The sequence below is a fragment of the Dasypus novemcinctus genome, chromosome 18, assembly GCF_030445035.2.
Source record: "Dasypus novemcinctus isolate mDasNov1 chromosome 18, mDasNov1.1.hap2, whole genome shotgun sequence".
Classification (NCBI taxonomy): Eukaryota; Metazoa; Chordata; class Mammalia; order Cingulata; family Dasypodidae; genus Dasypus; species Dasypus novemcinctus.
This window is the reverse complement of record NC_080690.1, coordinates 86607617-86623546: the sequence shown is the minus strand read 5'-3', so window position 1 is coordinate 86623546 and position 15930 is coordinate 86607617. Positions and strand designations below refer to the sequence as shown.

Sequence of the window (15930 nt, the reverse complement as noted above, 5' to 3'; positions counted from 1 at the left end):
TTTAACTTCTACATGAGTCCCCTGCCACCTTTTTGGAACAGTGCTGTGGCAGACACTGTTGGTTGACTAGCCAAAGATATTTATTATCTGCTATTCCTCTTTGCTACTAAAGTCCAATTCTTTTTTTCTCACTCAGAAATTCTTTAACTTCGTGGAAGGTGGGTTCAGTCATGGGTTTAGGGGCAAGCAGGCATATGTTCTAAGTCTGGCTAATAAAATTTAAGGAGAATCTGCTAGGAGCTTTAGAGAAGGATTTTACTTTTGATGTGAGACAGAAGTTGAGGACAAATGCTCTGCATAACCCTGCCACCAGCCTCCTGCCTTTGAATGTGGTGTGAGTTGCTCCATGTTGGAGAAAAGGTGGTGTTCACTGGGACATGGAGATAGATGACTGCAGTTTATTGGGAAACTCTCCCAATGTAGTAAGCCTGAAGAACAGACTTCAGCCTGCCTCTGAAAAGGGGGCTTTGAATTCATAGAGTACATTCCTGGCTGGAGAAATGATAGTTGGTGAGAAGGGGTCAAGGGTTCAAGTGAGGTGCAGGAGCCAATAGGAAACCCTAGCAGTGAAAAATTTCCCATGTATGACCAGAGGGCAGTGGGTTAAGGAGTTATATTTTCTAGGAATGCTTGAGGAGCACGTGGTGTTTTGATCTGGAGGTGATGAAAATGTCTTTCTCACTTTACTCCTGTCTCCACGTGGCTTTGCTCAACCTTTGGGGAAGTGCCACACTTTCAGACACATACGCTATGGGGTGTGTGTGTGTGCTTATCTTTCCTCAGTGCATGTCAGGGGGAACTGAGTCACAACTTATTATTATGAACGTAGTGAGGGGGAACCTCTAGCCATCTGTAACCATTTTGTGACTGTAAGATGGCAAAAGAATTACTGAGATGTTGATTCAGGGCCTTGTCATCTTTGAACCAATGCTACTAATGATTTACATCAAAATATTTGTTATATGACAAAAATATATTTTACTTTATACTAAAAAAAGCCACAATTATTAAAAATTTGGCACTTCCTAATCACTTTACTGTTTCATTATTATCTAGGTTCTAGAGATTATTCAAAGCTAATATATCAGTATGGAGGAAAGAGAATATAATGGGGTGCTACTGGGAAATCTTCCCAACCCTCTCCAGTCACATTATGTCGGCAGTTTGAAATTAGCCATGGTGGGAGTATTTACACCAGGAAGTGCCAAATAGTAAAAAGCAGAGCTCGATTTATTGTATTACTGAATATCCAGATGTAGAAAAGTGAAAGGGAATATGCCAACAACATAGATTAAACTTAAAAGCATATGGTAACATAATAATGTACATAAAAAAAAAAAAGAGGTATTCAAAAGCAATTATAGCCATACAACACAAGACACTATAATTAAAAGAAAGGACCATTCACATATCTAACATTGATGAATCTCAAAATAATTATAATGAAGGGGAGCTGGTGAAGCTCAGTGGTTGAGTGCTGGCTTCCCACATACAAGGTCCCAAGTTCAGTCCCTGGCCCTAGTACTTCAAAAAAAAAATTATAATGAAGACATCACTATAAAAAATATATAAGCATTTTAGGATTCTATTCACATATTCTAGAAAATGCAAACCAATCTGCTGCAAAAGAAAGTAAACACATGGATCCATGGAGGGTCAGGCAGTGCAGGGAAAGAGATTACAAAACAGAAGGTAAATACGGGGTGATGGATGTGTTCATTATAATTATGATGGTTTCATATGTTTATACATTTCAAAATGTATCAAATTATACACTTTAAGTATGTGCTGTTTTTTGCATGTCAACACCTCAATAAAGCTTTAAGCAATTGTTTAAAATTAGGCTGATTTCTTCCACTTTTTGGAAAACCAAAAGCTTTGGCAACCCTATATTGACTCCAGCATCTCTCTCCTCATGACATGGGAAGAGCAGCCCTGCATCTGGAATATTGATGAGTGATGAAGACCATTTTGTATCAGCAGGAATGATAGACAAGAATTCTATCACTTTCTTCATTGTGTACAAATGGCCTTGAGGTGAACAGTACAGAAAGGCTGCAGAGATCCATAATACCTTGAGATTAATCTCCATGACAATGACCTCAGCTAAAAGACAGAGGTATGGAGGTTCTGAGAACTTCTGTACACCCAGCATAGCCAGTCACTGGAACATTTGCGAATGCATTTTAGATGAGACACATTCACTGCAGTTTGCTGTAGTGTCCTCCACTGCCTATTATTCCAGGGCTTTGTACTAATTATAGTTCCCCCTGGCCCCTGCAGTCCTCTAAGTAGTGATACCAGTCAAGTGAATTTTAGAGACTAGTGCCTATGGTCACTTGGCAGGACATTCCCTTCAACAGTGCTGGGCATATGTGACATCTTGTGGAAGAAAGGAACCAATTCATGCTTTCCCCAGAAGCACTGATGGGTGTTACAACTGCACTCTACTCTTGAGCCCAGAGGCCCCAAAATGCTGGCGTCCTAGCCACAAATTAGGATCACAAAGCCCTGTAGCCTTTCCTAGGTGGCTTTGGGCAGAATGTAAATTAGGCCAAAACTGTTAATGATAGGTACTCTCTGCTATCATACTGTCCTCTCTGAGATACACAAAAACAGAGGACCCCACAAGAAGAGTTCACTTTTTTCATACTATCAGAGGCCAATTCTGTTTCCAACACATCCCACACAATGAACAGAACTTCCAAGATAAAAGGAGACTTAGATCTTCATTAATGCACAAACCAAAGCAATGTGAAGCTGACAGTTCCCACGTTGACTTGGAGGTTAGAAAATCCAACAGGAGCATGTCACATGAAATGAATAATGCAATAAAGAAGGTAGGCCTTTTTTATAAGCAACCAGCAGAACCTCATATGATTTTTAGACAAAACTGGGTAAAAGTTCATATCCTAAAAAGTCAAGGAATGAGACCTCCCTAAGGACTAGACTCTTCATGATTTTCCCCAGGGAAAAGGAAAACACAAATGTTTGTTTTCCCTGAGCATGCAGGGGTGACTGATACACACTGGAAACCTGGTAAGTGGAGAGGAGAGATGGTTTGTCACAGAACCTGGCAATGACATAACTCTGGCAAGGGCCCTGGGCAAATAAAAGTATGTAATGCAACTTTTAAAAGCTTTTCACATACCTGGAAATCATGGGGAATTTCCCTATGTGAATGTTCAGATGCATGAGGATCAACTTCCCTTTGAAAGTCTACTGCTATTACATTGAACTACTTGATAGCACATCCTCTGTAGATCTAAAGCCCTTCTCCTTCCTGGAATTTCTGGTGATGAATGAAATTAGATCATTGACTGAAGGCTTTCCTACATGCTCTGCATCACAAAGCCTATCTGAGTGGCAAAGTTTTTGGTGCTCAATCATAGCAAACTGGTAATTGAAGGCTTTCTTACATTGGCTGCATTCACGAGGCCTCTATCTAGTGTGAAGTTTTTGGTGTTGAATGAGGGTGTAATTTTGGCTAAAAGACTTCCCACATTCACTTCATCGATAAGGCCTTTCTCCAGTGTGAATCCTCTGATGGAGAATGAGGCTGAAACTTTGGCTAAAGGATTTCCCACATTCACCACACTCATAAGGCTTTGCTCCAGTGTGAATTCTCCGGTGTTGAACGAGGCTGGAGCTTTGTCTAAATGACTTCCCACATTCACCACACTCATAAGGCCTTACTCCAGTGTGAATTCTCTGATGTTGAATGAGGATGGAGCTTTGGATAAAGGCTTTCCCACAATTCTCTGCACTCATAAGGCTTTTCTCCAGTGTGAATTCGCTGGTGCTGAACAAGTTTATATTTAAACCTGAAGGCTTTCCCACATTCGCACTCCTAAGGCCTTTCTCCAGTATGGACTGTCTTATGCTGAACAAAAGTGTGTCTGTAGGTGAAGGTTTTCCCACATTCGCTACACTCATAAAGCCCTTCTCCAGTGTGGACTCTCTGATGCTGAACAAGTGTGCGTTTGTGGCTGAAGGCTTTTTTGCAGTCGTCACACTTGTAATGCCTTTTTCCATTGTGAAAGGCCTCCACGTGCTCGGTACTGTTGTGTGGTTTCACCCCTGTGGGATTAGTCTGATTCTGGAGAAGGCCCACGTTGGCTGGGAAGTCCTTCCCAACCACCCCACAAGTGAGGGGCTCCCCTGATGTATGGAATATATAATTCTTCGCAAAGGAAGACCTGTTCATGTTCTTGCTGAAGACTTTCTCACCACTGTGCTCCTTCCGGTGTTGGTGAAGATTTGCAGTAAGCCAGAATTGTTTCCCACATGTCCCACATGTGTACCATTTCTGCCCAGGATGTATTAATTGGTGCTTAGCCAGGAAAATGTCTTTCATGACAGGGACACACATCTCACAGAGATGAGCCTTCTGGGTTGATGGATCTGATTTTATAGTTCTTACCTGTGACACTCTTTCCACTGAAACCCTCTGCTCAGAAGGTGCTTCCTTATTTTCTCCTCCACACCATAAACCTGAGAGGAAAGAAATGCTAGTGAAGTGCATGTTGTCTTTGGGGGCAGGGATTAGCCCCATCACCAATGGTTATATGGGATTTTCAGGATGAGGAAAATGGAGAACACTTCATGACACATATGTGGCCAATGTTGGGGAACACTGCAGATGGAGTTGTGCAGTGGAAGGCATTATGGGATGAAGCAGGAGAGTTGGGTGCAACCAGGGGCCAGAAGTCAGAGTAGAAATGACAAACTGGTTAAGTACCAAGAATGGGGAAAAGAGAGAAATGAAGTATGGCCACTGGCATTGACACTAAAACACTGGTGGACACAGGAAAGTTTCCTGGTATGTTTTATATACAGTTCTGACATCATTCTATCCCCCCACCTACACCCATCAAGATTAGGTTCCCATGAGCCCATCTTGCCAGAGCCGGAGTCAAGTCCATTCTGCGAACTACCCAGGGCTCTCCAATCTCCCAGCTGAGCAACTCTAGGGGACTTGCATTATATAAGTCCTAAAGGAAAGACAGGACAGGTGAGTGGCCAGCACTCATTCAGGAGCAATTCAGCACACAACAGACCAAAGAAAAGAAAACTATTACAAAAATGAAACTGGAGGAGGGTCTTTCAAGAATAGCCCATGATCCACATAAGTAGTGACCATGTTATTAACTCTAATTCCTAGGAGAAACAGCCAAGAGAAACAGTTTACTAGGGGAAGGAGGCAAAACTTGTAGCACAGAAATGCCATGGATCTGGACACAATCACTCTGCGAGGGAAAGGGCAAGCAAGGCAGGATCCATTTGGCTGATGGCAAGACTACTAACTTTGAATCTTCCCTAGGAGGCTTTGTGTCAGCAGTGTTGGAGCTGCAGGAGAAAGAAGAGGGCATGGCAAACAACACAGCCCTAGCAACAACAGCACCTGCCCAGGGAGCTGTGGAAGAAAGCAGCACCCACAGTCCAGACATGAGAAGGATAAAGCATGCCCTGGGGAAAGGCAGAAAAACGGACTGTAGCCTAGGTCACGGAGGTGAATGTGAGGGCCTTACCTAGAGAGGTTATAAGAACAAAGTTCTCCATCATCACATCATGGTAAAGGCATCTCTGAGACTCATCAAGGAGGCCCCATTCCTCCCAGGAGAAGTGCACGACCACATCATCAAAAGTTGCACTGTCCTGCTACAAGGAGGAGAGATGAAACCAAGAGTCTCTCCCCAAAGACCCACAACCATCTCCTCACTCCAATCTTTCTCCTCCAAAGTTCCCAACTTATAGGAGATACCAAGCCCTGGTGTCCTTGGTGCACTTATGTCCCATTCTTCTTTTTCCCTTGATCACTGTGTACCATAGAAAAACAACAGGCGGGTGGGCAGACAAGCACCATCTAAGCTGTCCCACCAGGCAATTTCCCAGGGGTCTCCATATCATGCCTCTCCAACACAATAAAATTTGGGTCACCCTTCACCCTTATGTCCCCAATAACAGGCCAAGGGGCAATTAGTTCACACTCCCTCTCCATGTGTACAAGATTCATAAGGTTGCATCTCTCATGTGTTTTCAGACCCCACAGTCTACACTCCAATAGCCCCTTCCACCTCTATGTCCCACACTATAGGCATCTCCTTAAACTTGCCTCATATTATTTGACACATGGCATCAAGAGAGTGTTTTGCAAATTCAAATAGGATCCCATACTATCCCAGACCTCCAATGGCTCCCACTGCCAGGGGCAGCCCTGAATTCTGCTAGAAGGCTTCCCTGCCTGCCTGTGATCTTTGCTTCAACATTTGCCACCAGAAGTACAAGCAGATCTGATACCCAATGCCCTCTTCCACTTCCATGCTGCACTAGCTGCCCTTCAGCAGTCACAATGCTCCTCTCCACCAGACCCTCATTCAAAACCCAGCCTTACTGGCCCCCTGTTGAGGCATAGTGACTCTCCCAGATGATGACATTTGCTCCTGAGCTTATCTACCAGTGAGGATGAAACACCCTAGAGCCCACCAAAGCTCACCAACACATTCTGGTGAGTACACACAGAGTTGTGAATAAGCAGTAGTAGCACCAACTTCGTGTCATCATGCCTTGATTCCTCCTTTGCCTCTGCATCCATGTTACGTCTATTTTTTCGCTGAAAGCCTGGGTCACTTGTCAGACCATCCTGCCCACATTCCTTCATGGAAACTTCTCTTCTTCGTCTAGGTTTCAAGCAAGAGAATCAGGCCTCAGTACTCAACCTTATTCCTGGCCCACAAGTAGCATTATTAATATGACCTGTAGATACCCATTGCTAAATGTAACTCACAGCTCTATCATGGTCCACATAGTAGCCACCACTTTTGGACATCTACACTCTGAATCCTTTCCCAGAGTTCCAGACCTGGGGTTCAACTAGTCACTTGATGCAGTCACTAAGAGTTCTCTAAAACATCTCAGACTCTTAACATGGCTAAAACAAAACTCCTTCCTACCCCACTGAAAACTGCTTCCACTACTAACTTCTCCATCTCAATTGATGCAGCTTCTACTCCTCCAGCTGCTAGGACCAACAACCTTGGGGCTATCCCTGACTACTTCCTTTTTCGTTCTCACCTACCACATCACAAACTCCAGTTCGCCTCTTTTAACAAATGGATCCAGATCCAACCACATTTCCTACCTCCACAGTTAAAACTTTGTTCTATCCACTCTCACCTGGACTACTGCAATAATCTCCTCTTTGGTCTCTCTCCTTCTCCCTCTCACCTCTATAGTCTGACTTCCTTACTGCAGCCAGATGGAGCCCATTAGGACTTGGTTAGATCACCTGTCTCACTGATCCAACCCTCCCATTACTACTGGATTAGACACATTCCAGGCCTGGCTCCTACTTCCAAAAGGAAACCTGCAGTTCCTTGATCCCAGCTCAGTCACACTTCGAAGCATTTTTGCATGCTAGTAGTACCTGTTCCTGTGATAACCTCGCACACCTCTAGCCACTGGATACTCCTCCACATAACACCTGGCCTCAAATCAGGACCCTGTGGTTGGGTTCCTCCAGGGTTTCCCAAGGATGGGGAAATGATGGGCGAAAAATCCCAAGATATCACTACCCCAGAGAACATGCCGGTAGGGTTGGGACCAGTGTGGGCTGTGGATGCTCACCACTTCTTTGTGGTTTCTGTAAATGCTTCTGCAGCCATGTGAACCCATGGGATGAGGCAAGCCACAGAGGCCAGAGGCCACTGCGGTACTCAATGAACTCAGACCCTCCCTGTACCTCTGCCAAGCCCTGGAGCCAGGTGATCCTGGGAAGATGCTCTAATCTCTGTATCCCAGTCCTCAGTGCTTCTCACCAGCTGTGTGATCAACAAGGGCTGCCTCCTTATGCCTCACTATCCTCACGACTCCCTACAGTCTGTTCTTCCTCTGATAAGCCTTGGAGAGAATTTTAAAACTCTAAGTTAGATCTCGTCTATCCTCTATTCAACACTTCCTTCCCCACCTCTCCACTCATGGCTCCCAGGATCTTCCAAAGGAAAGTACAACCCTTCAGCCTACCATTCCAGGGGCGACTACGCCCCACACTTCCTGTTCTCTGCACATACACGATGGACCCCTTTTTTTCCCCAATATCCCAGTCTCAGTCGTACCTCCAATCCTTTACATAGCCGGCCCCTCCTCCTGTAACACTCTCCCAGACTAGTGACAACGCTGGTTGTCAGAAATCGGGATCCCACTCACAGGCGTCTCATGACCCAGGGGCCTGGGTTGCAGTGAAGTGAGCAGGTGCCCTTCAACAGACGCTTTAAGATTCGGAGATTCAGGTAAGCGTGGCGAGGGCCTGAGGACGCAGCACTTGCCGGAGCCGGGTCCATGGGCGCGGCCGCCGCCATTGGAACCTGTGGGCGGAGCAGGGTCCTGGACAGAGCCGTAAGAGGGGAGCTAGCGGGCAGCGGGGGCCCGGGCGCAGCAGTCCCCAAACGAGCACTGGTGCGGGTCACCATGGGCGGCGCCGCCGCCGAGTCTGGCAGTGGTGACAGCGATTCACGTGTTGGCGACAACGACTCCCTGCTCCGTCTTGGTGCCGTCACCTCGGTCTCAAGCCAGAACTCCCGAAGGCACCGACCCAAACCAACCTGTAACCCGCCCAAATGACCGCCAAGAGCAGGACGCAGGCAGTCCCGCCCCGACGCGATGCGCGCGCAGGGAACGCTCATCCCGGGCCTTCATTGGCTGAACCCGTTGTCGCTCAGCGCAGCGCACCCTGGGTAACGTAGTTCCCGCAGCAACACGTGCAGGCCTCGAGGATAACAGGCTGGCACCCGGCAGCGCGCGGGGAGACGGCGCCTCGCCTCCGCCGGTGCTGTGGGGTGAGGCTGGGCCCGCGCCCCTCTCGAGGGGGCATAGCCGAAGTGTCGATCTTGTTTCCGACTCCACGGAGCTCAGCCTGCCCCCAGAGCCCCAAAATAGTTTCCAGAGGCTTCCAGGGCCCCACGGGTCGCTCGGACGATACCGGGAAGCGAATCCGTAGTCTCTGGTGGCCCCTCAGGCGCGCGGAGCCCGAAGACCTCGAGCCACTTGGTGCCGCGAGATAGTGCCGGGCGCCTCCTGGGGCCCGCGCGGGTCCCGGCGCAGAGGCGACTTCGTCCCCGAGCCCCTTCCCCACGCGGGAGTCGTCCCCGCTCGAGAGCGCGCTGGAGCCGCCTGCGCGCTGGGGAGGGTCGGAGCGCGCCGGGACGGGGACGGAGGGGCAGGGCCGGCCGCCGACCTGTGGATCGGGTGGTGCAGTGAGACTCGGCCGCTGGAGCCGGAGGGGTCGGGGAGGAGCTTGGGGTCACTCCCGACCCCGGAGGGACGGTCCCGGGGGCTCCCCGCCGGGCCGCGGCTCCACGCTGGGAGGAGGGGGAACCCGCCGGGGCAGCGGCGCCCCCTGGCGGCCGCGTGGAGGAGTCGGGATTCGGCCAGGGCGGGTAAACCCGGGACTGGCCCCGGGGTAAAATTCCGGAGTTAGTTCCGGAAGCAGTCGGGCCTCAAGGACTCAGGCTTTGGGCGAGCGGTGGGGCCTTAGCCCCCGGAGCGATGGGGAGGGAAGCCCAGGTCTGGAGCCAGCACTGGAATTCAGAGCGGAGGGGGCCCACCCCCTGGGCGTCCTGGCGTGGCCCCTAGGCGCCCGGGCACCGTAGGGTCTGGCGAGTCCACGGGGCGCTCCTCGGTCCCCGATTGCCCCCCTCCCCCCTCGCTGTAGTCTTTGAGGCCGACCTCTGATCACGGGGCCCGCTGACTGGAAGCACATCGGTGGGCAGAGACAAAGAATTTGTCAGGGCTTCCCCCCTCCCTCCCCCCCCCCCCGGGTGGAGCAGGAAGGAGACACGCGGAATCCCGCCCGCTGCGGCCCACGGAGGCGCTCTGCGTACGGGCTCCCAGAGGCTTGCCTGGGTCCAGGTCCGGCCGCCAACAGGGTGAGGCCGTGAGTGGTCCCTGGAGCCCTGGAATTTTCCCAGGGTCCTGTTGTTTGGAAAGGCATCCCTAAATGGTGCTAATTTACATTAGAAGTGGTACCTATGCCGAGCAATAGCAAGTAAGGAAAGTGAAAGTGAAGACAGAATTCAAGAGGATTAGAAACTCTTACAACATAAATGGGTGGGGTCCCTGCCGAAACCCTAATATTAGTTATAGAAGCCCCTATTGAAGAGCCGGCTGGTAACTCAACTGGGACCCGGCAGAGGGATTCTGAGTCGACCAATAGGAAGAGAGAGTTTTCAACCAATAGACTCCATTATCTTAATAAACAGCCAATCTGCACCTCCCAGTTAGGATATCTTATTTACTTAAAATGCTAGTCTAGCCTCCAAACTTTAACCAGTGCCCTCCTGTGGAACCAGTGATTGACCAATCAGAGTATGGCAACCAGGGGCTCCACCCACAGGGACGGTGACAGAGTGAATCTATAGCCATCCCATCCCCAAAGCCCTGGGGCGCTTTCCATCTTTGCCCCGCCGGAGGAACACTGCGTGGCAGTGCGCTGTCAGCTGTGTGCCTCCATCTTCGTCCTGGGGGCCCTTTCACATCGCCTCACCCAGGCTTGAGCTGTAACAGTGAAGGCACTTTCACCAGTCTCAGCCAGGCTTGTGCCTTGGACAGGCTTGAGCTGCAACACTAGGGGGCATTTCCTTCATTGCCAGGACCAGGTTTGAACTGCAACACTGAGCTGTAACTGTTAGACTGTACTGAGGTCACATTTCTTCATTCTGAAGCCTAGACCGTACTGAGGCCACGTTTCTTCATTCTGAAGCCTGTCCAAACTGAAGAATAAAAGTGGCAACAACTATATCAATAACTGCTAGGAGGTTTTTCCATTTGCTACAATGATATTCTCTAATTCTGTAGAGTACCATACTTTTAACTTTTTGTGTTTCATGACCTGTCACCTTCAGATAATATTACATTGGATTTGCTCAATATTACTTTGTTTCTCATCAATTTTCCTAAGCAACGTTAAAAATATTAAATGTCTTCACTATCAGATGAGGTCCCTCAGCCATGAGTGCAGTCAGCCATGCTGGCAGAGCTATTAACTGAAGAAGGCAAGGCCACCTATTTGGGTCATTGTTTCCCAGGTTGACCCAGGTTTGTCTTGTGTTAACAGGTCATTAAACCTAGACTGTTACAGAAACAGTTCACAATTTTTAAAAAATTACAACACTATGGAGACAAACAAAATATAATTTAGGAGAATGTTATGGACTCCCAAATCTTGACTTTGGTAAGGGATAAAGGTGCAGAATATTAAGGCAGTTTTCTTTCTTCTAACATTACAGCATTTTTAATTTTTGTTGCTGTTTTAGTGCTAGAGTAGTTAAAAATTAATAGCACAGAGGACAACCAGCAAGATGGCAGTGGAGTAAGGAATTCCTAGAGTCACCTCCTGCTACAGGGCAGTTAGTAAACACCTGTTTGGGAGCTTCAGGACACCAGGAGAGCATCCTGCAGAGATGCTCATCTGCAGAGAAGATTCTTAAGCAGAATACTCCATGCTAAGGAGGCAGGTGCCCATCCTCCACTGGAGGCACAAGCTACCTCAGGAGCTGTTTCATGGCTGGACTTGAAAGCTCCACTTCCCCAAAATGGGAGGAAGAGATGGTTTGGCACCAACTTCAGCTACTGATGAGTAAATTTAGCAGGCCAAAGTATAATCCTAAGAACAGCTAAAGTTTGAACTTGTCCAAGTCAGAAAGAGGCCGGTAGCCGCCATCTTAACTCCATGCCTGGCAAGAGGGGAAGTGGGATGGACTGAAAATCACAGTGCAGGTAGGGACTGGCTTCTTTCCATCCAGATCAGATTGCAGCTCTAGCCTAAGCTCTAACCCCATCTCTGGCAGGGAGGAAACTGGGAGAAGCTGTGCCAGTCTCTCTGGGAAATTGCTGGCCAAGCTGCGGAGGCCAATGATTATCCTACTTTGGCAGCACAAGCTGCCCCAGGACCTATTCTGTGGCTGGAATTGAAAGCTCCATTTCCCAAAAACAGGAGGACTAGATGGTTGGTCACTGATTTTGGCTGCTGATTAGTAGACTTGGTTGGCTAAGGTATAATCCTAGGAACAGCTAAAGTGCGAATCTGTCCAAGTCAGAAAGAGTCTGGTGGCTGCCACTGTGACTCTGCCTGCAGCATGAGGGGATGCCTGGGTGACAAAAAATCACAGGACTGTAGGAACCAGTTTCTTTCACCCAGATTGGCCTGCAGTCCTAGGCTTGGCTTCAGTCCCACTTCTGGCAGACAAAAGGCTGGTGGGCCCAGCACCATCCAATCCAGGTAACTCCATATACCTTTGGCTGCCACAGATTGAATAGTCAGAAGTCTACCAGGGCAACTGTGGTCATTTAAGACCTCCACAACATCAATTGCTGCTGACACCTGCAGCTCCTTCCCCACCCCAGGCAGGGGAGAAAGGGGCATGAAGCTTAGTAAGTCTCTCTGGGCACTATAGTCTGGGCCTGCACATGGATTATTCCACACAGCTGTGACTCTGTCCCTAGTCATGGCAAAGGAGAAGGTTGGGAGAAGCTTCATTGGTCCCTGGGGCAATGAGGGCAGCTTGAGCCTCCAAGCTAATAGCACCAACTACATCCTTAGCTCCTGCACAACCAGCAAAGGAGAAAGGGCAGGAAGCCCTAAACTAAAGAGAAAAACTGCATCCAGGATAAATACTCTAGTAAGCCAGATGCCAAGACACCAACAAAAAATTACAAGCCACACCAAGAAACAGGAAGATATGGCCCAGTTAAAGGAAAAAGATAAGCCTCCAGATGACATACAGGAGTTCAGACAACTAATCATAGATGTTGAAACAAATCTTCTTAAGAAATTCAATGAGATGGCTAAAGAGATTAAGGATATTAAGATGACATTGGATGATCACAAAGAAGAATTTGAAAACATACATAGAAAAACAGCAGCTCTTATGGGAATGAAAGGTGCAATAGATGAAATTTTAAAACATTGGAATCATGTAATAGCAGATGTGAGGAGGCAGGAGAAAGAACTGGTGCACTTGAATAAATGGCCTCTGAAAGTGAACATACAAAAGAACAGATGAAGAAAAGAATGGAAAAAATTGAACAAGGTCTCAGGAAAATAAATGACAGCAAAAGACTTGCAAACATACATTTCATGGGTGCCCCAGAAGAAGAGAAGGGAAAAGGGCAGAAGGAATATTTGAAGAAATAATGGTAGAAAATTTCTGAACCCTATTGAAGGACATAGATAACCATGGCCAAGAAGCACAACACACTCCCATAAAAAAAAATCCAAATAGACTAACTCTGAGAAACATACTAATTAGAATGTCAAATGCAAAAGACAAAGAGAGAATTTTGAGAACAGCAAGAGAAGAGCAATGCATAACATATAAGGGATACCATATAAAAATCAGGTGCTGATTTCTCACCAGAAACTATGGAGGTAAGAAGACAGTGGTATGATACTACAGGAGAAAAACTTCCAGCCAAGAATCTTATATCTGGCAAGATTGTCTTTCAAAAATGAGAGCAAGTTTAGAATATTCACAGAGGTACAGAAATGGAGAGAACTTCTAACCAAGAGTCCAGATTTTCAGGAAATACTAAAGAGTGTGCTAGAGCCTGAAAAGAAAAGACAGGAGAGAGGCCTGGAAGAGAGCCTAGAAATGAAGATTATATCAATAAAAGTAACAAAAGTGTCAAAAGAGTGGTGAAAATAAAATATGATTGATAAAACTCAAATAGTCAAGAATAAACTTAACTGATGATGTAAAACACGTGTATTCAGAAAACTGCAACTCAATGTTAAAAGAAATTTTAAAAAGACCTAAATGATTGGAAGAACATTCCATGCTCATGCATTGGAAGACTAAATATCATTAAGATGTCAATTTTACTCACATTGATATACAGATTCAATGCAATCCCAATAAAAATTCCACCAGCACTTTTTAAAAAATTGAAACCATGATTACCAAATTTATTTGGAAGGGTAAGGGGTCCTGAATAGCCTGAAACATCTTAAAAAGGAAAGGCAAACTCTCATCTCCAGACTTTAAATCATATTTCCTAGCTATAGTGGTAAAAACAGTATGGTACTGGCATAAAGGCCGACACATAAACCAATGGAACCAAAGTGATGGTTCAAAAACAGACCCTCACATCTATGGTCAAGTGATTTTTGACAAGCCTGTCAAACCCCCACAGCTTGGGAAGAATGGTCCATTCAACAAATGGTGCTGAAAGAACTGGATATCCATAGCAAAAAGAAGGAAAGAGGATGCCTATCTCACACCTTATCCAAAAATTAACTCAAAATGGATCAAAAACCTAAAAATAAAAGCAAGAACCATAAAGTATCTGGAAGAAATTGCAGGAAAATATCATCAAGATCTGGTGTTAGGCGGTGGGTTCTTTTTTCTTCTTCTTCTTTATTTTCTTTTAAATATTATATTAAAAAAAATGAGGTCCCCATATACCCCCACCCCCCTACCCCACTCCTCCCACATCAACAACCTCTTCCATCATCGTGGCACATTCACTGCACCTGGTGAATACATTTTGGAGCACTGCTGCACCACATGGACAGTGGTCTACATTGTAGTCTACACTCTCCCTGAGTCCACCCAGTGTGCCATGGCAGGACACACAATGTCCAGCATCTGTCCCTGCAGCACCACCCAGGACAACTCCAAATCCTGAAAATGTGCCCACATCATATCTCTTCTTCCCTTTCCCTACCATCAGCAAGGTGGTGGGTTCTTAAAGGAGATAAGAGGAGTGCTGAGATGACTACTGATGCTTAATGTATTTAGAAGTTTTAATTAGCTTTACTGTAAAAGTGTAGAAATGTATAGAGTGCATGGTAACAAGAAGTGAGTAACTGCTGGTTTATAAATGGGAATGTGGCTGAAAATTGTAGTCTAGGGGTGTAAATGCCAGTTGACAGAAAGCTAGAGAATAATGTAGCAACTGCATAGCATTGTAAATCAAGAGGTGGATGCAAGAGTCCTTTGTGAGCTAGAGAAAATGTACATCACTACTGCAGGGTGTTGAGAATGTGGAGAAGCATGGGAAAAATACAGCTGGAGAGACCTATGGACTGTGGTTAGCAGTAATAATATAGGATTCTTGCATCTATGCCCAAGATATACTGTGTTGATAATGGGGCAGTATGGAAAGTGTGTGCCAAATACACACTATGGATGTGGTAACAATCAGATGATATTATGTTATCTGTAATAAATGTTCCACCACATTGTGGTGTGGTAATAGAGGAGTTTTGTTTGGAAATTCTGCACATGTGCACAACTGTTTTATAAACTTACAATTTCTATTATAAAATATATATTTAAAAAATAATAATAGGGTGGGTTGGGGGGAAGTATACCAAATGTAAGATAAGGACTATAATTAGTAGTAAGATTTGACAATATTCTTTCATAATTTATAACAAACATCTCATGACAATGCAAGGTGTTCATGGAGGGTTGATGAATGGGACCCCTGTATGATGTTATGCATGTTTGCTTTCTAAGTTCACAACTAGCACTATACACTTACTGTTTATGTATGTTCATATATAAATGATTTAAAGATAATAATAGGATGAGCTGGGGGAAATACTTTGGTTATTAGTAAAAGTTTGACAATGCTCTTTAATCATTGGTTAAAAATGTTCAACAACAATCCAAGGGAAGCGGATTTGGCCCAACAGATAGGGCATCCATCTACCACATGGGAGGCCCATGGTTCAAACCCCAGGCCTCCTTGAGCCATGTGGAGCTGGCCCATGTGCAGTGCTTGCGTGTGCAAGGAGTGCCCTGCCATGCAGGGGTGTCCCCCGCATAGGGGAGCCCCACGTGCAAGGAGTGCACCCCGTAAGGAGAGTTGCCCAATGCGAAAGAAAGTTCAGCCTGCCCAACAGTGGCGCCACACACATGGAGAACT

The 15930-nt window shown here is 46.4% G+C and overlaps 1 pseudogene; it reads right to left on the bottom strand.

The window, feature by feature from the left end:
• Positions 1-1212: 1212 nt before the first annotated feature.
• LOC105745651 (zinc finger protein 552-like) lies at positions 1213-8668 on the bottom strand (annotated as a pseudogene).
• Between the last annotated feature and the right edge of the window lie 7262 nt (positions 8669-15930).